Source organism: Clinocottus analis, unplaced genomic scaffold, assembly GCF_023055335.1.
Source record: "Clinocottus analis isolate CAN_PGR_092001 unplaced genomic scaffold, fCliAna1.0.p SCAF_21, whole genome shotgun sequence".
Taxonomy (NCBI): domain Eukaryota; kingdom Metazoa; phylum Chordata; class Actinopteri; order Perciformes; family Cottidae; genus Clinocottus; species Clinocottus analis.
Window position 1 is genome coordinate 7,237,101 of NW_027175943.1, and position 20,629 is coordinate 7,257,729.

The 20,629-nt window shown below is 39.0% G+C and overlaps 1 protein-coding gene across 10 annotated transcripts in view; it reads right to left on the reverse strand.

Moving 5' to 3' along the window:
• LOC137792478 (adhesion G protein-coupled receptor L3-like) overlaps nucleotides 1-19,167 on the reverse strand; it is a 203,274-nt gene extending 184,107 nt beyond the window's left edge. For 9 of the 10 annotated variants that reach the window (XM_068588189.1, XM_068588192.1, XM_068588185.1 and 6 more), the window contains exon 1: nucleotides 10,392-10,965. The gene's annotated coding sequence lies outside the window, so the exon portion shown is untranslated. Of the gene's footprint in view, nucleotides 1-10,391; nucleotides 10,966-14,575; nucleotides 14,660-19,019 lie in introns of those variants that run through there. The other variant, XM_068588183.1, reaches the window with a different exon arrangement.
• Between the last annotated feature and the right edge of the window lie 1,462 nt (nucleotides 19,168-20,629).

The window sequence follows — 20,629 nt, forward strand, 5'->3', positions numbered from 1 at the left end:
CTATCAATCTTTGCATGCATACAGTAGTAAACCAATTATGATGTGGCAGTCAAACAAATATCACTGAATGTATGTTCCAAGCTGCTCGAGAATCTTAAAAACACATTATTTGGAAGCAGAATTATTCTCGCACTGTCTACCACGAGAGCATTTACATTATGTTAAGTGCACTAGGAACAGGAAGGGAGTGGATGTCTGTTTCCTGGAGAGGACAATCTAACATCTCAACTCCCACTGTCATTCTGGCTTCCCAATGATGTATGGTTGTTATATGGCACCACTCTCTTAGCATAACCAGTCAATATTACCATGCTGAGGAATTCTATAGCAAAACAATGAGAGGCTGTGACCCTTGTTATGGAATGACAAAAATCCATAAGGGTGGTGGGGAAAGGAATGGAGCTTAAAAGAGGGATGGGGTGATTATTAATCAATACCACATAGTCAGCAGTCCTGTGGTGGGATTTGAATAATTAAACAGTGCAAGAATATCTTAACAAATAATGAAAAATAATTATAGTGCTAATAAGTATAGGCCTTCAAAAAATAATTTAATTGAAAAGAAAAATGCAAAACACAAATAAAGATATCTACATTATATGAAAGAACAATATCAAGCAGCCATTGTCACGCAACCTGATGTGAGTTTATAATTTTGACACAGCTTTTAACTCACATTTAAGCACATTTTCTGCTTTCTGATTGTCCTTCGACAATCAAAGAAAATGCAAACTCCCTGTCAGCACCTCAATTTGTGTTTGCCATTAACCGGAGGGAGGTCTCTAAACAACAGCCGAAAATTCTGCCGGATGAAAAGTTCAATCCAGCTCTTGAACCACACTGACGTCCCTGCGTAGGCAGACGAGAGGAAAAGGCCCCCCGCTTTCTAGCTCCTCGCCCGAGGGGGGCTCCGTTCCTGCCTGCACGCCAGCGCTGTTATCTGCTGCTTATTATTTGGCTGAATGAGCTGGAGCGGGACTCACGGGGCTCGCTTCTGACATAATGACTGATTACAGTCTTGTGGCTCCCCTCTCAGAAATCCCACAGTTGCCACCATTGTGCCGTGGCGGCTCAGCATCACAGGCAAGACCAATGTGCGAGAGGATGGTGAGGAGTGGGGGGAGCTGGTCTTTTCCTGTGATAGCGCAACTGCTACACTGTCATCCAGCTGTCATGACTGACAGGGACCCTGGTGGACACCTAGGTCATCAACCTACTTGTCATCAGGTGCCGAGTTTTTCTAACGAAAAGACTAGAAATGTGACTAAATAACAATCAATGTACTTTAATTGACCCTTGAATGGTAAAGAGCACATATGCTACTTCTCTCTGTATAAATGTGATAGATACTAATGCATACAGATAGGGCTGTGCAGTATACCAGTTCAACACTGAGTGCGCAGCTAAGCTACTTACCTGTCATGGTTTTAAATTCAGTCAGGAGGCAAAATTACACAGCCAAATTGCAGCCGATTTCTCCATAGCGGTTATGAGAATCTCACGATCTTTATTAAGGTTAAGATTTTAATTTAACTTTTGAGACACAGGCCGTTTACTCAATACCAATACAGTAATATGTACTCTTCCAGTTGTCTGTGTGCAAGCTATAACCAGCATGCAATTCGATTTTGTAATTTTATAAATGTACAATTATTAGTGTTACAAACTGTGTCACAAAGTGTTGTGGTGTTTAACCCTGTTAAAATGTGTTTGTTGTGGGTTATAAATTGTTGTTATGAAGTTAAATACACAACTAAAGTTTGAACCATGACTGGAGTTAGAACCCTGACACATAAGTGTCCCGCTGCTTTCAACATTAACCTGTGAAATAATAATGTTGTTGCCTGCACTTGTTACGGATTAGCACGGCTTGCTGACGACACTGCTGTGTAGTTGGCTGGCGGCGAAAAAATACCATGATATACCGTGAATCCGTCAGAATCCTACAAAATACTATGCCATTACTTTTGGGCCATACTGCACAGCCCTACATACAGACATTAAGCCCATTAGCAATTAGAATTGTCACATGAACCATACATCTCGCACAGCCTTATGAAGACACCATCCAGCCTCACTGATGAATGTGGAATACAGATGCATGCAGGCGTGATAGCAGAATGAAACACAGAACCGGCTCCGTCAACAGCAAAACGTTTCCAAACAAGAGAAGTCATTCTGTCAGCACTTTTCAAACGCCAGCTTTCAGGCAGTCAATTAAGTTCAAGGTGAGACAAAAATGTGTTGTCATTTAAACGGTTTTGCTCCACTGGGGCGGTGCATCAATTCAGTCATCTTCATTCCAGAGGTGACAAAGGGCTGGCAGGGAAGTTTATATTTGCGTGTTGATACACATTTCCGCTGTCATTACACCAACCTGAGATGAAGCAGGATAGAAGGTGTACAAAGCGCACAGATTTAGAATGCTCATAAAGAAGAGAACAAACAAGGGACTAGTCTTGAGGAACCTGCTGGCAAATGGAGTCGGCCTTGCCAGATCCCCCCACCCACTGCCGCCCCGCTCCCCACTCACCCACTCCTAAATCCAATCCTATACTATTGATTAGAAAAATCAATTTGGTCCAAGTCACACACACAGAGGGAGATGCTAAAATGCTGCAATACATTTTCAAGTCACAAGTGGAATCAGATTCAACCTGGTGTAGTGCTTGGCAAATATGTCTTCTCTTAATTAAGAAAACACATAAATGACCTCACAATAGAAACATAAATCCTTCATTGTGGAGCTACGCACCTGTATAAAAATGTTTTAATTTTCTGCCTGAAAAAATGCTTCTACCCTCTGTAAATTGTATTAAGTATGAATGGGAAATGGTATTTTAATCTAAAACGGTTCAGCGGGATATTGTAATCAACATTTCTTCAAGGCATTCACGCTTTCTGTTCAAGCTCTTTGGAAGCAGAAGGCTGAAAGTATGTCAGAAAAAAGAAATACTGCAATGGATTTTGGATCCAAACATAATCACAATATCAACTATCAAATTGACTGGAAAGATGCTACATGACTACGAAGATAAGTAGAACGACAATAATGAGTCAAAAAACACCATAAAGAGACAAATTAACCACAAGGACATGACACAATCTGTTCTTTGTAGTCGTTTTGTCTCTTTCAGTGTGGGGGTCTTGGGTCTTAGTCCCATGCAGGAAGAGTGGGGGGCCTTTCTGTGACCAGGAGCCCAGTGTTTTATAATCTGTCAATGCTGAGGAGCTTCACTTCTTTATATAATCCAAGTTATACAGCAAATCCTTTTGGCATAACTGTTTTAAAAAGACATAAAAATAAATAATTTGTATCAACACCCGGTTCCATCTACCTAGTTTTGTTACTTTAAATGGCATTATCCTTTTATAAGTCTCTTTTGTATTGCTTTACTATAAATTAACGGTAAAGCTTTTGATAACTAGTGTAAGATTGTTGGTAATAAGCTTATATGCGCCAATCTGCACCAGATATTTGCAGATACAGCCCCATGTAAACAAGGAAGCTTCATTTCTCTTCGCTGGCCAATTAGTGGTCAGATCAGGAGGTCCCAATGGTTTAGGGAGGCGTAAATACTAACCGTCATCTCTATTCATTTGTATGCGGCTGCAGGTGCACTACCTTATTATGTATTCAAGCCCAAACCTGCCTCCCAAACAGGCCATAAATTAACTTCTTTTAGAGCTTCTTTCTCAGAGAAGCATTGCATCTTTGTTTGAATCCTCTTCACTGGTCCAAAGTTCACGAGGAAGAAAAAAAAATACCCGGAACAACGGAAAGCAATCAATTTTGTTGCAGAAAACTTAACGTCATACTGTAAAATGCACAAAGACAAATGTATCAGATTTTACAGCATAGTAAAGGGGTTGATGTACTGCGACTCAGTCAGGCTTTGTCAGTTTGATGGCTTTTGGGCACCTTTTAACACCACCAACAGGGTCGTAAGAGTGGCTTGGGTTGCTTTAAATGCTAAGTTGACATTTTTGGTTCCATATCTGCACTCCAGCTGAGAATGTATTCTTTTCACTTGTAGACATTAATTTTCCTTGGGCCAGTTTAACCTTAGGGGGGCTACGGTTAACAATCTTAGACAACCAACTTCTTTTTTTTTTTTTGCCCAGAATGTCAAACTGATTTCATCAAGTGAGGGCCAGCCGATTCGAACACTGCACTCATCACTGGTCAGACATACAGCAGGAGCCCTTATCTGCAAGAAATGTAATTATAAGAATCATTGCTGCAATACAAAGACGGCATCTCCATTTTCATTCATAAAATGCACAGCTGCATCTGCACAGGGTAGTTAATGCTTTGCGCTCACATCCCCCTGGCATGCAGACTTTGTCGAGAGTTAAAATGCGCCTGCTAAGTGTTTTGACCCCCCTGGGGACAACTTAACTACGTGTCAAATTAAGGGTGGAGGGGTGGCTTGCAGATAGCAAATTCTGTAGTCTAAAGCATACAAATTTTTCAAAAGCATACAGTCACTCGTGATGGCAACATCGACACTTTACCTTGACAATGTACCAGCCTCGCAGGCCTTTATTAAAATGTAATTCATTGATTAAAATGAGGTGCGAGTGGAATTCAAAACAGTGGAGGCGGAGTATGTTCTTTGAAAGCAACAGTGAAAATGCCAGTGTAGCCGCATTGTCTCCTACCTCGCGACACAGTGGACCTCATTCAGAAAGCCATAAAAGAACAAATGTATATCTGTTGGGAAATGTTTCCATATCCGAGCCCAATCCTCAACAAAACACCACACACACACACTCACATCATAACCACTTTTTTCTGGTTGTAAACCTGCCACAGGAAATTAATTTCATAATCCTTATCATGGTTGATGATAATAATAATAATAATAATAAGTAAACTGCTGGAAATTAATAAAAGAGATGAACAGACAGTTGACGTTTTTTTTTCTCTACATAAATGATTCCAAACTATTTCTGAGATGAGTGCTGCAGTACATTACAAGTTCACTTTTCACAGAATCAAGAAATGAATTGTCTGTTCTTTCCATCAAGCACCAGCAAAAGTCTCCATCTAATCAGTGACCTCCATTTCCTGCAGAGGGTTGTGAAAGCTTGTGTCAAAACCTTGTGTCCAAGCTCGTTATGAGACAGGACAGCTAAAGTGTTGTGAGGTGTGGACCTCGAAGACCTTTCCTCAGCCTTGTGTTTTATTTTTTTTATTATTTTCAGGTTTTGCCTTCTTCTTTTGTGACATTCCTGCCAGAGAAAGGGCCCCATGAGACCAACCTGTCTCCTTCCTAACAGCATGATAACTCTGGTCTTTTGGACTTTTAAGAAAACCAGGGGCTCACTGTAGCAGTGGGTGAGTTTTTGCTCGCAGGAATGTTAATACAGTACATAAGGTGGTGAGCCTTGTATTTTTTGCCAAAGCATTACGATTAAAACGACATACAATGTATATATAAACAATGTCAAGAACAGTCAAACTACTACATTGTAAATCACCAAGACTGGGGTCTTCCTAACTTCTGTGCTAATCCCAAAGCTGGCTGACAAGAAAGACACAGGAACTGAGCTTACATCTCCTCACTGGTCTTGGGGAGTCGAAGCAGTTATTCACTGCTTCGACTCCCCAACTAATAAACAAGTGCACCGATCTGTTCACAGCTATAATATTACTGCTGAGTCTGACTACATATTCACCATCACACGCACGCAGGCTCTCTCTCTGTCGCAACTGGACACTCACTACTGTTACACTCTGCTTGCAATATGGCAGAAACCTTGACCGATTATGCCAGTACAGTCAGCCAACAACCTCACAGCTAAAGCAATTGATGCGGTGGAGACTAAAGTGGCTGCATGTGTTGCAACATTGAGGCTGCTAACTCTTCCAGGTGATTGTGGGGACTGCCCGTTTTGATGGATTTAACCTCTTTGTGCATCAATTTATGGTTTCAGGGTGACGAAAGGTCAACGTCACTTTGCTGTGGTGGGATTGGGTGCGGTTGTGTTGATGTAGTGTTGCAAGTACATGAGCAGAGTATCAGGCTTGATATTGATGCATCCCTAATATAAAAGTAACAGGAAACAAATGCCAGAAAATACAAAGCATCATCTCCCTTCTCTGAAGATGTTTCTGTGATACTTAAAATGTCAGCATCCAGCATTGAGTATAAACAATCATTCAACTGCAAAATAAGTTTCAAAATCTATCATTTAGACCGACTTTGTAAGAATGCAGAATTATCTTCTAATGTAGTCCTCAATTTCTAACTTGTCAAGGATCTCATGCAGTGCTGCCTATGTTGAGTACAAAAAGTAACTTTTTTCAAGAATACTTATGTTGTGAGATTTAATATAAAGATTTCGATGTAAAAAAAAAAATCCATGTTAGAAACCATGTTAAATTAACTAAAAAGACAAACAAAAAAAAACAAAAAAAATTCCATTGTGGGTAACAATTAAAAAAGATTGGAAAACTGTTGGAAAAGTCTTTGTTCATAATGACACCGGTGGCCATCAGCATCATACCCGAGCATCGGCCGAGACAGAGATTACAATATTTAGAATAATGTTTAGATTTTTATTTGGACCACTGGCTCCAGAATACTAACTAGCAGTGTTGTAGTACTCGAGATCGGCTTTGGTCTTGACTGAATCTTTACTAGGTCTTGTTACTAAATACAATTTAGATACATATATACACATTATTTTCATTTGTAAACATGATTACTTTGATTGGATGTAAAACGTCCTACTTAAAATGCAATCAATAACTTTACTGATTTAAAATGTGTGTTACTTTTATTGGTAACTCCCTAATCCCCTTGATAAATAAATGGTAAAACATGGAATAGGATTATTGAATAAAGAGGATTATGAGTGTTCTAGAAAAGAGTTTATGAATTACTTTATATCAGCTGACATCAGAAAGCAATAATACCAGTATAATAATTATTATTATTATTTTTAAATCCGTCTGAAAGAACCACGATCATTTAACTAGTGGCGGGACGCCGGCAGAAAGCACCACTCTGCCTCAGCAGTCGGGCTGGAGGTGGCATGAGACGGCATGCTGCACTCTGCTCACCTCTCATTGGACGGACAGGCTTCGAGTCACACATTATGCACACACACAAGGTTCCTTCACGATGTGATTTTTAAGACATCTTTTAAGCCCTTGTTTTGCCTCCTTTATTTTGTTGAAAATAAGAAAGTTGAGACAAGAACTGGTAAAAAATCATTTCATTGTAGAGCAGAGCACATTGACTCTTTGTCTATCACAATCAAAAGACGAACACCTACCCAAGGAATGCATATTGGAAAAGTTAGATATTTGGGTCCAGTAAATTGTTACATATTGTACCTTAAAGCAGAGTGTGCAGTGTATACGTGCAATGATGCCCACTGAAATATTTTACAAAATAGTTGAAATGATGCCAGACAAAGTGTTTCTATTGACCGAGTGTGAACAAGGATGAAGTCTGACCTGCAAATCTGACAAATATAGCCACAACATTGCTCCAACAAAGCAAATTAAGGCTGTAACTACTGATTATTTAACCAACTATGATCTATTAATCATCAGAAGAAAAAAGCAGTGAAAAATACCAAGGAAATAAGTTCAAAGTTCTTGTCTGATCAACAGTCCAAAATCCAATGATATCCAGCTAACATTTCATAGGCTGGGAGATGTTAAGCAATTTTCTAAATACTTACCAGGTAATTTTATCTTGAAAGACTAATCAAATGATCCTTTCAGCTTTAAAGAAAATCCATGCCATTACACTGGCTTTGATTGAAGTGAAAGGGAGAAGGACCCTTACATTACTTTGAGTAAAGAAATGTAGAACATCAACTTTGCTAAAATTGTGATCAATTTACAACAATCAAAGTGTAATTCCTCAGTGCCGAAAAGTGTTTGAGTTTGAAGTGTTTGTGGTCCGTACCTCCACCGACTCTTTCCGACTGATAAATAAAAACACCTATAAAAGATTTCCCTCATTAGTGCCAATGTCCATGGGAATATGACAAGCAAATCTCAACCAGTCTTTAAATCGTGAAAGCGATGAAAATAGGAACATCAAAAAAAAAAAAATGTGCGCTGTATGACCTTGAGCATTATATTCAATCTATAGTGGAATGCCAGAAAACACAGACAAAGCAGTTCAATGAACATAAAACGGTATTCATTCACTCAAAAATTCTTCTATACTGATCTTCACACCGGGGCCGATTAGTATGTTTGGCAAGATCTGGTCTCACTTAAAAGAAATTCAGCTCCTTTACAGATTAAGGTGATGAGTTTAAAGCAACAAAAGAGTTGAGGTAAAAAAAGGATCCAATTCATTGCATCGACTTTTAATTTGTAGCACAAAAGATGTCGACAATAGATGTGTTCGAGAGTGACAGAATGTGGTTTCAAATGATAATCTTTAAAGAATGGTTATCTAAATTGAAGCACCAGTAAAATCCCTCACTGTACATAATATGTGCCATGAAGCTGTACTTCACCTCAAGCTAACCTAATGAAGAAGTTGAAGAGTCCATGTCCTCACATAACACAATATACAAATGTGACTCCGGTCGTAGAAGGCAAACATCAAATAAATGAAAAAGGGCTGAACATGCATACAAAGGCCTCTAATAATTCATACAGTTAGGTTCATGTGAATCAAAATATATAGATTTTGTGTTTGTTTTAGGTGCCGAGAGAAACATTTAAAATAAATAAATAAAATAGTGTAAACACTAAAATACAGTGGATCAGTGTGTATCCTGCGAGTTTCCATTTTTATTTCTAGCACCTCACTATCAAAATAGATTCCTTTAACCGAGATAACCAATACAATCAATATGTAGCACAGCGTCTCATATTCAGACCACTACCTCCTTACAAGGAACTGCACCATAACTACAGCTTCAAGTAAAAGGCAGGGGAACAATTATTCTATTTTCATACAGTGCCGTCCCATCAGGTATCACACCAGATGCTTAGTTCAACTGCTGTTATATTAAATATAACCTAGATTGTATTCCACAAGGAGCAGCATTCAGCTGAATCAAAATGGATGAGACACACAGAAAACAAAGTATGCAGGTTGACATAACCATTTAGTCAGAAAGCATCAAATGTCCCCTTGAGTTTCCCCCGGTGGAGGAAGTCAAGATTTTGACTGTTGGTAGAGGAAAGAGAGAGAGAGTGTGTGTGTGTGTGTGTCATCTGCTTGAGGGCACTTCTACCAATGCAGATTATATGACAGATGGTGCTGCAGTCCAGGACATAATGAATGTAGTTGTCAAATGAGGATACAACCTGCAATAATGTTAATGATATTCCGAAATAGGAAGGAAACTATGTTAAGTGATTTAGTCACACCACAAGAAGCTTGGTCGAAAAACTGACAGATCCTGGTCCAAGTTAACAGTATTATTTAGGATAAAATTCAAAGAATTTTCCAAGCATCATATTGATGCGATGAGAAAACTTGCCATCTGATTCCAAGTGATAGGCTTCGTTACCTTTTCTACTTTGATGTTGAAAGAGAGTATGCTGTCCTTACATCAAAGCATGCGGTACAACCCTGAACCTCTAGACACAGGGCAGCAATGCTTCCTCTGCAGGGGCATCTGTTCACCGTCCCTCTTTTCAGTGTCCATTGAATAATGATATTGTTCTACAGTATTAAAATTAAAATAAACTAATTAAAACGAGAGCCTAAAATCTACATAGTCTAACTATTCCAAGATATGGCCCATTTTATTCTTAACATATGCAAATTGCAAATGCTCACATCACTGCATATATAATCTCCCACCTTAGTACATTTTGACCAACAAACTACAGAAAAGACAGGCCTGCATTAGTTCATTTCCATTTTTTTAAGACATACAATTTTTGCTTTACAGTCAGCTACCGTTTTAGAGATTAATCCATTCACACATTAAAGTGCCTAAAAGAAGATGCTGTATACAAATCAAAAGCATGACTTTATAATACAAAAACTTCATTTATAGGTAAGCCGTTTTCAGATCCAAGCACATTGTTTCAAGCACCATGTGAAGGGTACAAAGGACCTTTCAGTACTTAACAATTTGCCGGACACATTTGATCTTAATCCCACCTTCTAACAGAACGGATTAATTAGTCCGACAGGAAATTGAAATTTTCATAGAGGCCATCAATACGTTGTGCCTTGATCGGCGCTGATTACACCTGAACGCATCGATAGCCCAGTTAAAGTAATTAAGAGTGAAGTGCATGCCAAGACTGACATTACTGAGCACATCAACACTGCTGCTGGGATTCATTAATGAGCATTAGTATCGCTCAGAGCTGAATCTGCAGATAATTCTATATGTGCGCACAAACAGACATGCATTTCGTCGCGGAAAGTCACACTTACCGCGGATTTATAAATGACTGGTACAAAGGAGGAATAGCTCACGTCCTTCCATTCAAAGTATTAAGGATCATTTATCTCTCTCAGCTGTCTTGAAGGCGCCGGGTATCGTCCTTACGCACTGTGTGTGCGTGTGTGTGAGGAGCAGACTTGATGAAAGGGGTCGAGGAGCGAGAACAACGAATCCAAATAGTTGCCCCAGTCGCTCGGTTCAATATCCTCGTAAAACCGCCTCGGTTGAGTCCGCTGTGCGTCCAGAATCAGAGTCCTGGCAATGTCGCGAGGGAAACGGCAGCTTCCTCGTGTTGTATCCACGGTACCGTCCCTTACATCCCGGTATGGCACAAGGCGTCCGTCTGTGCGGGGGCTACATCACGTCCCATAAGCTGAAAGACGAAGCGCCAGCAGCCCTCAACACTCGCGCACACAAACACACAAATAAAGAGTACCCAAAAAAAATATTTTGAAGCAAAAGGGGGGTATTGTGAGAAAAGCTCTGCAAGGGGGAAATAGTCTAAGTTGTTTGGGTCCAAAACCTGAGCTCTGAGACTATGACAAACCAATTGTGCGCACTGGCTGCCAGTAATTCTGTATGGAGACCGAGGGTTTGGAGAGCCAGTGAAAGGTGAGAGGAAAAACTCGGATGTGGATTGCCGCTCTCGCCGTATACTCGGGCTCCACCTAGCAGCAAACACTGGATAACATGCTACAAACCCTGAGCCTTGCCGTACCTACAGTGTACATCTTGCCTGCGGCTGGCGTGGAGGGCACAGTTATATTACATTCCGTCTGTGCGCCTGTGGCTGCAATATTTATGCCAAATCCACTGCCCCCCTCTCAAAATTATTCGATGCCGCTTGAAAATGCAACGAGAAGAACTGCCGATCAACAACTCAATAAAGAACAGGTGGACTAGTTGATGACTAAACATGCCATACACTGGTTTGAGGTGTGGCATGAAAGCAATGAGTCATCCGAAGGTGTCACAAGTGTATAACTTTATAAGTTTGCCTGTATGTTCAAGTATTTTGTGTACAATCTGTCTCCAAATAAGAGTTTGTGTCCTTTTTTTTGTTGGTGTTGAAAGCCTGTTATTCAAGTTAAAAGGTTGAAGCTCTATCTTCATATGCTACTACTACCATTACAGCTGTTCGTTCTACTGTATATATCAAAAATAAAAATGTTTCTGATGACCTTTGAACACTGCAGCAGCTGCACAGCTCCAGCTGGAGGAAGCCAGCATTCAACCTCTCAATCATCCAATAGTCAATTAATCACTTTGATAAACCTAATTACAATCAAACAATAACAAGTAATCATCCAATCACTCACCCAGTGCTCCACTAATGAGCCCATGCCAACACATACCTGGTAAAGCACATCTTTGCACTTGTTTCCTGTGTCAGAAAAACCTTGAACTCCTGAACGTCCTGATGAAAAATAACTGTCTGCCTGCGGTTGAAGAGATTCAGCGTTATCTCTCCTTGGCACTGCTTTCCATGGACCCCCGATGCAAATGGATTTCTTCAGGTAGAGCACTGGCCAAAGCTGCCCGCCATAACACTTGCATAAACCAGGTAGCTTCAAAGCGAAACCTTAATATACAGCTCCCATCTCGACTGCATCAAATATACAACTAGTACAAACAAAGCAACTCCATATTAGCAGTACTACAACGACTGGGGATGCAGATGTCCAGACTAAGATACTACTAGTCAGATTTGGATAGATTCCTTTTTGTCTTCTGAATAACAAACACACCTCTTGACAACACTCAAAAAGGTTTCAGCGCCCTCCATCAAAAGGGAAAAAGCATGTCAAAACTGTGGAAATGAGAGCAAGTTAGACGCTACTATATCTTCTTTTACTGCCGCAAAATACAGAAAAGCATCCCTGAACTGCACAAGTATAGCGGTTTCCTTTTTGAAAATTTAAAAAGGAATGAAGAAATGGTATTGCTATTCAATACTTGTAAGCAAAACTAAGCAAAAATAACAGTTCAATGACAATGAATATATTACTGTGAGAAATGAAAGACATCAGTTTTTATATAGAAATGTGCCCATTTACAGCAATAAAAATATATTTTACCATCTTATCTACCATTTATAGCGCACACAATTTGTCCCTTACTACTTGCTAGAAGAGATTTATTCATCCTTACTTTAAACCAACTATTCTTACAGAGACAGAGATAACATTACTGTTGTCAGATAATCAGCTTTCAAGTCAAATAAAGTATCATTCCAGGAATTACAAATAAATAAAAAAAATGTCCATATGCCTCTTCTAAATTAGACTAGGTTCAATTAAAGGTGAAGCGTTTTAACTAAATCAAATTCAACACCCACACAAAACATTCATTATGATACAAACATGATTAAAATGCATATTATAGACAGAGTTTAAAACAAATTTCATTAGAACAATCGTTACGCAGAGACCAGAGTAATATAATGTTTTCCTTAAGTTGCACCTTTCAAGCTGCTATAATCCAACTTTCATCAATATATTAAGAGTTAATCACATGACTACTCGCACTACAACTTTACTACTTTGGGTCACAGTTCTTTTCATCAGCCAGCAGCTGTTTTTAGTGAAAAGTACTCAACCTTTCAGTACCTTTTAGCCGAGAGGCAAAGTTAGCAACCAGCTAGTGAACTTAGTGTAGCAATTGGACCTCACTAAAATTATATAGCAGCTTAGTTTAGCGACCATCTCAGATTCTGTGACACATATTCATAATGAACGCTAGTGCATTAATACCGATATAGGGGCACTTGTGAGTGCTTATGTCATACCGAGTTAATACATCCACCCATAAAGATTAACACTGAAACATTAAATAGTCCTGGATGATGTATTCACAAAGTTAAAGTGGAATGGTTTGTGAAACAGAACAAAAAGCAAACAAATAAAATCAATAATTCAAAAATGTTTGCACTGAAAACGGTTGTTGCATTTTTATTATTGTATTCAAGTATGCCAAAAGCTAAACACTACTAAATGTTAGTGAATAGAATACTGTAAAAGGAAGGTGGGGAAAGACAACAAACTGTTTCTGAGCCAAGTCATTTGTGTATACAAACTCATCTCAATGTCTATTTCCTTGTCAACAACATTTCACTTCCTGGAAATATGTATAATTCTGTGCGTCACATGCTAATGCTAAATTTCCAGCTGCCAAAAATGGATTGACTAAATACAGAGAGTTAAGCACCTGAGACAGTCATAATTGAACGCCATAAAGTGATGCACAGCACCATAAAACCTCTGTGCAGCGACTCACGATGCTGTTGTAAGAAACTCCTGCCAAATATAAAGCTGTTCAGGAAAATTAAGGCTTATGGAGACAGTTGTTGTGCAAAGTGAATCCAATAATGTAGAAGCCATTTTCCTTGTTTATCCATGCTAGCAAGCCCAGGAATTATCATCTCCACAGTGCTGACACTTGCATATGCAGCAGTGCTTAAATTGCTTAGACAACTAGACATCATTCTTCAGCCGTTTGTGGGGAACTGTGTGGATGTGCACTTGGCTTAAGAAAGTGGGCAGAAGGGAAAATTGTGATAATAGGACTAAAAATACAAAAACAAAAAAATGCTAATTACACATATTAAATATTTTACTGTATTAAACAATCCTGGTCATGTTAGCAAAATACATATCCAGTTCATGGTTAAAGTAAAATCAACATCACCTGTCACATGCAACTGAACAACGATCTCCCAGATGTTCATGACCCATCAATCCACTTTGATTCCCGTATAAGAGGTTTTGTAACCAACAACATCAACTTCACTATGCGTGCCTTTCTTACTGACAGACAAGACGATAATTCACACTGCCACTAGAAATCCTTGTCAGGTAATCCTACATATACTGTATGCTGTTTAGGCATTGGAACAAATAACAGTGCTGTGTTTTTACCTATAAAAAAAGGATGGTATTTACTCAAAACAGCTCAAAAAAAAAAATAGTACCCCATAAGTTTATTCATATATATTTTACAATTTAGTCTTAGTTACTTTATCAGATGACAATAAAGCTCTGATAAAGTGGTTTTGTTTTTCGAATAAACAAAGGCAGGTTTGACCAAGTTGTGACGGTCCAGACAGACACAGGTGAGTCAAGGCTGTCCAAGCCAAGTACAAGATTGAAAAACAGTTTCAATTTACAATACTCACCATTCATTTTTTGCGTTATTGGTTGGTCCCTTTACCGATTACTTCTTGGCATCCTGGCTGTTTTGAGATCCCATAGTGCCGCATCTACAGTAAGAAAAGGAGAACAGAATCCAGAGTTATCATTTCATATAAAAGTGCATTCTCAAGTTCAGCCAAAGCCAATATGAGGCTTCAGCAGTTTTAGCTAGCCAAACTGAGTGGGTGTCTTTATCAAGCAAAATTCATTCTGTTTCCTTCCTGAACCATGGCAAAGGCATAGATCAAGATAGCTGCATTTCCAGAACTAATAACAATAAATACATATACTTAACTTCCTGGATAAAAATCCAGACTTATTGATGATTTGGGTAATCCAGATATTTTTGCACGGACCGGGGACGGTGCCTAGTCCTTTCTTTCAGTATAGTCGGTCAAACAGAGCCCTTTTTCTTGCCCAGTATTAAGAGGAAGAATGAATACAGCAACCGATCTCTCAGCATACATGTACTTGTGAAAACAAATAAGCATTTCAAACAAAATTTGGTACAATTAGGCATCTCCTTACACAGCCTATCTTGCAATAATAAACCTATTTTGTACATGTTCCTTAACATGTTAAATAGTTGACTTTAGTGCGTGCTTGCACATGACACCCCACAGTCAGTGGGCACGACATGCCTGCCTACATCCAACATTACATCAGCTAAATTAAACTTCACCAAGCAACACCTACGCATCGTTCACCCACTGTACCCTTGATTCTTCACCAAGGGAATATTTCATTTTATAGCAAAAAGCTTTAAGAACAAGGTCAATTCAATCTTCCACATTTAGGAAATGAAGCAAGAAAAACATTTTTGTTATTTTAGAAATAGTTGACATTCAACTTCCTGAAATGGCTCAAAACAAGAATGAGAGAAGATGGTCCAGCTGTCACGAGTCAGTTAAAGAGTGCAGTCCAATAAGCTGGTCGTGATTTATTGTATTTCTGTGTGGGAGCGTGGGAGTCCATGTACGCATTAGCCTCTTTTTGGATCAAGGTAAAAGTTTCTCTTTTAAACCTCATCCGTATGATGACTAAGACATATTGGAGTCTGCCCTAATCAAATTTTCTTTTCAGAATTTAATCAACGACAACAATTTCCGCTATCAGAATATTGGCTGCCATCCACTTCAGATTAGTCTGTGTCCTAATGAATAGCGGTGTAATGATTTTGACGCAAACTTAAAAAGAAAAGTGTATTCAATGTGGTGAAATTAAAAGCTGGATCGATGACTCTCTAAAGCGTGTCTGTGTGTCTGCAGTGAGTGTGTGGGAGCTGGGTCAGATACACACACACACACCTACTTTCATGTAGGCAAAGGTTGTGTGTGGAAAACAGGAAAGGAAAGACTCACCTCCGCTGGTTGTGTTTAAAGTGTCAAGTGCATTTATTATTTAACTTTTTTCAAACTTCGGTTATCATTGTTTCTTAAGATTTGCTTCTTAGTGGTTGTTAATAATACCCCATCACAAATTGTAAAAAATATACAAATGCCAGATTAAAAAGATTTGATTTAGATACAATTTTTTCTATGCATGTAAACGCCAATATGAAGAAGAATCAAAGTTAATATTAATAATCACATATACAGACTCATTGCATCTGTGTTCCTTGAGATTTGGGCTTGACCTATACTGTGTTAAAACCCCTAGGTGACTGAAAAATGGCTGCAAAAAAAAAAAGAAAAAAGAGCGGCACAGAAAAATCACAAAGGCAAACACTGGAGCTTTGTGCTAAAAAGGGCCTTCTTCGACCCACAATGCACTGTTTCAGAACTAGTTGCACTTAGTTTTTTGCACAACATGCGAAATGTACAAACTTGTTAAAGTTTATTTCTAAAAGTTCAGTTGATCTTATCGATGCTAATAGAGCCATTCATGTCAGTTAAAAGGTGTAGATATATTTGGGAGAGTAGAGATCAAATCAACAGCTATTCAAACGGACACAAAGAACGATACCCGTCCTTTCTGCTACTCCTGTTTCAGAGTTCTCATTGGTGGGACGGATTTCAACATATTTCGCTTCTAAATGAGATCACTCAGAAGCAAAATAAATGGTGCCGTCTCTGAGATTTTGACATGCTATCCAGATGGATTTTGGCTGATACAGAGACTAACACACATTTTATACGTTTAATCATCAGTCAACTATACAGAGGTAACACATATTTAGCATTTAAAGAGCCTGATGCCTAAAAGGAGCTCTGCAGTCACATATGGGGATTCAAATTGGTCAATTCCATTCATGAGACTAATGTTTTGGCTAATTGCTTTGACTATAATTATGAAATGAATTAATCCAACATTTTGGGCAAATACTCTCACTTTCTTACAGGGAGTTGAATGAAATGATCAATATAACTCAGGTTTGTACTTTAACTTTACTTAAGGGGGTAAAAGTGGGAGGCAATTAGCTTAGTTCCGCTTAAAGACTGGAGGCAGGGGAAACGGCTAACCAGGTTCTCTCCAAAGTTGAAAAATATGCCACCAGCTCCTGGAAAGCTCACTAATTAACACAGTGCATCTCATCTGTATACAAACTAAAATGCAAGCATGTCAAGTGCCTCGTCTTAACACTGAGTGTGCCAGGGAACCAGAGGAAACATTGCATGGGAATATTGAGCCGATGGAAACAGTAACATTACATAATTCCTAAAATGTCTAAATTTTCCATGATTGTGTGAATGAATTAACGAAATGAGGTAAGTGTTAAATAATTAGCTCATGTTTTAAAAGAGACAGCCAGGCTAGTTATTCCCCCCCCCCCGGCTTCCGGCATTTATGTTAAAGTTAACCAAGCTAAAGTAATTGTCTCTAAGCTCCTGCTAACATATTCAAAAACCAAAAACACAGTAGTATTATTCCTTCATGAACTCAAGGATGAAAACAAAATCATTAAGTGCATTTCCAGAATGCTGAAGGACTTCAACCGTCACTTAACACTTAGTGAAGTTGTATTAGCTTGCTAATTGGCAGCTAAGCGAAGCCTCTTTAAATGCACATATTAGCAACTTGAATTTTAAAATTTACAGGGAAATGCTGGCTGTTTAAAAGTAAAAAAAATGTACTGCGAGAGAACTTTACCTTCCTAGAACTATGCGTCAGACAAACTTAGCAATTTGCATGAGCATACTCAATCTTTTTGTTGTTGAAAAAAAGAGACAGATATTTCCCTCAGGAGAACTGACCTAAAACCAAGCGAGAATATTGGACTTACTTTTAGGTCACCAGAAACACGACTCCGAAAAAATGGCAACGTTGCTCCGCGTCAACTGTAATCATAATTTACACGCTAAAAGCATGCCAATGTTATGTTATGCTGCCCCCAAGTTGCCAAAAACACACATTGCTACTTTACCAATAGGCCATTCCTGATGCCAGACGTTTTTGATATCATATTAGGAAAAGCACAGGTGTTACTAATAACCCTAACGAGGCTCTGTTCCATTCAGGTGGTCCTTTGAGAGTGGATGCCAGCCAACACACACAAAACCATGGTCCTGGAATCAAAGCAGCGAAATGTTATTTGGCCATCAATAATTCCATTATGTTACACCTGTGCTTTTTACTACTGTGGCAAGTCAAAATGTGTTCTGTGGGGAAAAAAAGGGCAACTTAAAACCAGTCGATCCAGTTTTTTTTTTCAGAGTACCTCACAATATTCCCAGTCCGCATCTCTTGTGTGATTTCAAAATATTAAATATTTAGTCTTCTCTATTGAGCACACCAATAAGTAAAGTTTTTTTTTCAAAAAGAAGAAAAACACACACAAACACACACACACATTGTCTCTATATGACTTGGCAAATACATCTTCAAATCGAGTGCACACAATAGACTGTTTGTTTAGTAGACACACAAAAAGTGTCAACATGTTGAAACTTTTAATATTCTAATATAGTCCAATGTCCCATTTCCCATCGCGAACAGCCTAAAGGCTAACTGAGTCTCTTATCGCTCTGATACATGTCTCACATCAGAGGACTCCTTACGGCTCATTAGAAGATAATACGTGACGTTTCGTTCTTAATTGCCTGTTAAATCCAGGTGTGTTCCCTTCGCAGCGTTGACCAGAGGCGTGGCCAACTGTCACCGCTGTCGGTCGTGTCGACATTATATAAAAAGTAGTTTGTGAATCATTTCGTCTCGCTGCGTTTCTGTCTCTCTGTGTCGGGCACACAGTGAGCAGGACACATTAAATGCACGTCATTACTTTCACACAGTTGGCTTGAAATGTCATTACGGCTAAAAAAAATAATAAAAAAAACAGGGCGGTAGTAGCTCCGAAACATGCACTCTGTGTGTGTGTGTGTGTGTGTGTGTGTGTGTGTGTGTGTGTGTGTGTGTGTGTGTGTGTGTGTGTGTGTGTGTGTGTGTGTGTGTGTGTGTGTGTGTAGAAATTACTCGCGTTAATACACTTACTGTTCTCTGTCAGCTCAGCGTCAGCGCGGTTCTCCACCGACTCCACACCAGACTTGACAAGCGGAGCCCGGCGCACTGCGCGCTGCAAAGCCCCGTCTGCAAATTTTAGCCGCTAGCGCGTAGTTTGAAAGCCATAACGTCAACCTCTCCTTCTGCTGCGGCTTCGGCCATGCTACGTTTGGACGGAGTCACGTGGACCCGTGGTAGGACAACAAATCAGCGTCAGCAGACCTGGGACCAGCGGACGACTCGCTGCTCAACGAATCATGAATGCGCAACGGAACAAATGAAAGTGAAGTTGCGCTTTGTCGTGTATTTAAAAAAAAAAAAACTCAAGTAAGACAAAGCATACACTCTATTAATACTTCTCTAACAGACACATGTACTTTTAAAAGTTACTTGGAGTAAATGCATCTCACCACGGCCATGCACAATCATTGAATGAACAGCTAGTGCAGGTGCTGTGAATTCAGAACAGACAATTGCCTCTTAATGGTGCTGAAAATATGTATGCCCGAGTCTGTCTTCATAAAAGCATTTGATGATGATGATCTGGAATAAACGACCCGAAAAACCTGTTATTTGTTTATTGTACGGAGTAACTGATATCTGTGTATATGACAAACATTTATTGAATCTTACTGCTGATTAAATTTGTGACATATCTTTCTGTTTCAATAATAATAATAATAATATTAGCACCACATTCATTTATTGTGTCCTTACCAACCGTAAATTCAACAGTATGCAAGTCATGTATCCTCATATGGAAGATCAGTCAACAAGCAGACCGTTTTAGCAGAGATTCTTCACAAGATACTTTTTCCCCCCTGTCACACATACAGCATGACAGCAACTTCCTCGGCAATTAAAAAGCATTTCCACAAACAACACTACATTATTTATCACCATGACAAGCATTCACAACTCGCTGACATTTTCTCTTCAAAGTTTAGTGTGAAAGGATCCGGGAAAAAAAAAAAACAAGTTTAATTGAAACAGATGCAGAATTTACACTATAGTCACATTCCATCACTGCAACTTTGGCTCAAAAAAAGTAAAACATTCAAATGCCTGTGGCCAAAAAGCTTTCTTAATTACTATAATAATTTACTATTTAAATCTTATCGGAAGTATGCAACACACCTGTGGTAGAAGTTCCACCTCCATATAGTTTTTAAGTTCTTAATGTACTGTGAGACACATATTTAAGCCATTTCAAAGTTAAATTAATGTTTTTAAATCTATTTTCTCTGCCATTCCAGGGAATTGAATGCATTTAAATAGTTTTGTGATGCACGTTATTCTTATAGATGTGGTGAATGATTGCTCAAGTCTGGTCCCTCACAAAGTCCCATTTACCATGAGACAAAATCATATTGCAATACTAACAGGTGCTCCCTGCATTTTTTTAATACTCACTGTGTTCCACCTCTTTTGGAATTCTATCACTTAATGCCATCATTATGCAAATAATTGATTTTATCCTAAAGTACTGACATTCCTATCAGCTTTAGCTGCATTTTGTGTTCTTTGTGAATTAGTACATGTTAGAATGCTAATATGCTAAACCAAGAAGTTATGCCTGCCATAAACGTGCCGGTTTACCT